Consider the following 4,045-nt stretch of genomic DNA (forward strand, 5'->3'; position numbering starts at 1 on the left):
AATAGATGTAAAATAGAAATGGAATAGATGATGTGGAACAGATATAGAATAGATGAGGTGGAATAGATAAGGAATAGATGTAGAATAGACGTTGAATAAAGGTGAAATAGGCATGGAATAGAGGTGGAATAGATACAGAATAGACTGGAATAGACTTGGAATACATGATGTGGAATAGACGTGGAATACATGATGTGGAACAGATGTGGAACGTATGCAAATAGATGTGGAATAGAAGTGGAATGGAAGTGGAATAGATGATGTGGAATAGACTTGGAATAGACGACATGGAATAGATGTGGTATAGATGCGTGTCTTAGTCATCTACTGCTGCTCTAACAGAAATACCACAAGTGGATGGCTTTAACAGACATTTATTTCTTCAGAGTAAAGTAGGCTAAAAGTCCAAATTCAGGGTGTCAGCTCCAGGGGAAGGCTTTCTCTCTCTGTCGGCCTTCTCATCAGTGTTCCTCCGGACTAGGAGCTTCTCCGCACAGGGACCCCACGTCCAAAGGACACACTCTGCTCCTGGCACTGCTTTCTTGGTGGTATGAGTCCCCCGATTCTCCACTTGCTTCCCTTTCTTTTTATCTCTTATAAGAGATAAAAGGTGGTGCAGGCCACACCCCAGGGAAACCCCCTTTACATTGGATCAGGGGTGTGACCTGGGTTAGGGTGGTGTTACAATCCCACCCCAATCCTCTTTAATGTAAAATTACAATCACAAAATGGAGGACAACCACACAACACTGGGAATCATGGCCTAGCCAAATTGATACACACATTTTTTGGGGGAATACAATGCAATCCATGACAATGCGGAACAGATGATTTGGGATAGATGTGGAATGGGTGTGGAATAGATGTAGATTAGATGTGGAATAGAAGTGGAATCGATGTGGTATAGATGTGGAATAGACTTGGAATACCTAATGTGGAATAAACGTGGAATACATGAGGTGGAACAGTTGTTGAACGGATATGAATTGATGTGGAATAGAGGTAGAATAGATGTGGAATAGAAGTGGAATGGACATGGAATAGATGTGGAATAGACACGAAATAGATGAGGTGGAATAGATGGGGAATAGATGTAGAATAGACCTGAAATAGATGTGGAATAGACAAGGAATAGTCATGAATAGACTTGGAATAGATGTGGAACAGATAATATGGAATATATGTGGAATAGACGTGGAATAGACTTTGAATGGATGTGGAATAGAGGTGTAATAGATGTGGAATAGACATGGTATAGATGATGTGGAATAGAAGTGGAACAGACATGGAATAGACATAGAAAAGACGTGGAATAGATGATGTGGAATAGATGCGGTGGAATAGATGTGGAATAGATATGGAATATATGATGTGGGAAGATATGGAATGGATGTCAAAAAGATGTCAAACACGTAGAATAGACAATAGATGATGTAGAATAGATATGGAATAGAAGTGGAATAGACATGGAACAGATGTAGAACGGACATGGAATAGATGATGTAGAATAGAAGTTCCTTAATTTTGAGGGACACTAGAGACATATGGAGAGAGAAACAAGTAGTTAGGTGGCTTGGTTTTATTTGGTTGGTTAACAATTATTGACCAAGGAAGCATGCTAGGAGCTGTAACCCTTTGGCGTGGCAGGCTGCAGGACACAGGGATGCATGGTCCCCCACCAGGGAGGCATTCTGGTTGGGCCCCCCTGTAGCCTGATTCAGCCCCCTTGAGCCACGTGCTCCAGATCTTCCTCTAGGCAGCTGCTGTAGCTGGGACATGGCTGCACAAGGCGTGGTAGAGCCACCCATTGTTGAGCTCAGCAAGCCCGGCCAGGGATGCCCTGCGCTGCCTCCTTGGAGTGGCAGTGAGATTTGAACTTGCCTTAAGCGCTGGCCTGGAGGCCCATGTGGCCCAGAGCAGTGGTGGCCCAGCGAGCTGTGATGAGACATGTGTACAGACCAGGGCCATTCAGGCACTGCTGCCTCTAACTTCTTCAGCCCTGAGCACCTCACCTCTGACCCCCAGCAGAGGAAATTAATGTGGTCAATAGCAGCTAAACTTTGGCTAAAGCACAGGCACAGTGAACCTGCAGGCTGACCTCACTCTTGACATTCAAGCAAATTTAGGGAGAACCAACCCAATGCCAGCATGATGCAAATATTGCAGGGCATGATTGGCACTCCTTGGCATCAAAGCTACAATTCCAGTTCCTCTACAAGTGACCTCTCCAAAGGTGACAATACTTATCTGAGGCAGAGCCCTTACAGTGCAGCTCCCAGGGAAGCAGGGAGAGCCTGGAGCCTAGTACAGGATACCCACCTTGCCATTTTCTTTCCCGTGCCAAGTCAACAAGCAGCACTGACAAGCTCAGACACCTCCATAACCAGAGAGACTCTGCTTACAGCTCCTTCTCTACCAGTTCTAGCATCCTAGAGTATCCATCTACTGGCATCTCTGGTTGGGAATGTTCAGACTCCATAGATACCACTTCTGCTCAAGGTGGCCTCCTGGAAGGGATGAGGCAGGCAGACATTCACTATGTCAAAAAAATCTATGAGACTCAGAGGGTAGTCTCATAAGAGTATGAGGTAAAGTCTTAAGCCCTGCTTCTGCAAGGTAGGGAGGCCCGAGCATCAGCAGATCAGAGCCATGATAAATGGCATAATGTTCCTCGGGACAAGGGAGTGCTACTCCCATCCTGGAACCAGAAGTGCCCCAGTTCCTTAGAGACTGCTGCTGACAACCCGGCTCCTAAGGTGGGTGTACCCATTCCCCCAGCTCGGAGTAACAGTTATGTGGCCATCCGGCACCTTGATCAGCCCATCTCCTGGTCTAACCTTAATCAGAAATGGTTCTACCAGCCTCAGGCAAACTCGTCAGTCTCCCTGAAGTCCCCATTTGTAGAGGAACAGCTGCATACTGTACTAAAGAAGAGTTCAGAGAGCAGACCCCCAGTGAAGTCCAAGTGTAATTATACCCAGAAGGCACAACCAGGCCAACCTCTGCACCCAACTAGCATCTACCCTGTGCCTTCCATGGAGCCACACTTTGCCCAGGTTCCCCAACCTTCCAGGGGCAGTAATGGTATGCTCTACCATGCACTGGTCAAGGAGAGTGGATATACAACCCTTCAGGCAGCTTGTGACAAGATGGCTACCTTTTATGACCACGGGAACCAAAATGGGTCTAGCAGGCCTGGGTTTGCCTTCTGCCAGCCCCTAGAACATGATTCACTGTCCCCAGTGGAGAGGAAACTGGAAACTACAGCCAAGTTGGTCCTCTACAAAGTCCATTTCCCATCAGTGCCTGAAAATGAGGAAGATACCTCCCCAAGGAGACATCTCACATCTCCTCAAGGCAACAGCCCACATTCCAGTGAGATAAAGAGCACCCACAGCAATAAACCATATTCTAATTACCACAGCCTCAAATCCCCTCAGGCTCTGGACTGGCAAGTGGAAGACAAGAGATCTTCCAGGCCCTCAGAGCCCTGGGAGGTAGATTTCCAGAAAGACCACAATGCCAACCTCCAGAGGAGGCAGAGAGAAGGCCTAGGCCAGAGCCTCTCAAGAAACTTTGGCAAGATCAAGTCAGCCTTCTCAGTCTAAGAAGGCAAAGCAGACTGGAGCTAGGAGGGGGATCTCAGGAAGGCTACCCAGATGGCAAACCAGCCTCTATAGTAAAATTCAAGGCTGAGGATGCTGGAAGGAAAGCCAATCCTAACCACAGGAGCCATCAGGACAGGCCGGTTTCCTATCCAAGACCCGAGAAGAGAACTAGTGTTTAAGCCTCTTTCCACAGTTCAGACCCAAGGTACGAAGAGCCCTCCTCCCCACTGCACCAGCAGACATCCAGTCTGGGTGGAAGCAGGCTCAGCTCAGGCACCACCTCCACTCTGCATGTCTTTCAATATGGGAAGCCCCACAGCTGGTGCTGGAGAAGGTTTCCAAAATAGAGCAGCAAGAATAAGGGAACCAGAAACCCTCAAGTGTAGGCTGCCCCAGTTATGGGCATACCTATAGGCCCAACAGGACAGTCTCAACTT

At 47.5% G+C, this 4,045-nt stretch overlaps 1 pseudogene; it reads left to right on the forward strand.

Annotated features, from left to right (window-relative positions):
* The first annotated feature begins 1,947 nt into the window (after window positions 1-1,947).
* Window positions 1,948-4,045, forward strand: part of LOC101358876 (protein Shroom3 pseudogene) — a 4,317-nt pseudogene continuing 2,219 nt past the window's right edge.

Source organism: Trichechus manatus, unplaced genomic scaffold (genome assembly GCF_000243295.1).
Source record: "Trichechus manatus latirostris isolate Lorelei unplaced genomic scaffold, TriManLat1.0 scaffold00161, whole genome shotgun sequence".
In the NCBI taxonomy this organism is placed as follows: domain Eukaryota; kingdom Metazoa; phylum Chordata; class Mammalia; order Sirenia; family Trichechidae; genus Trichechus; species Trichechus manatus.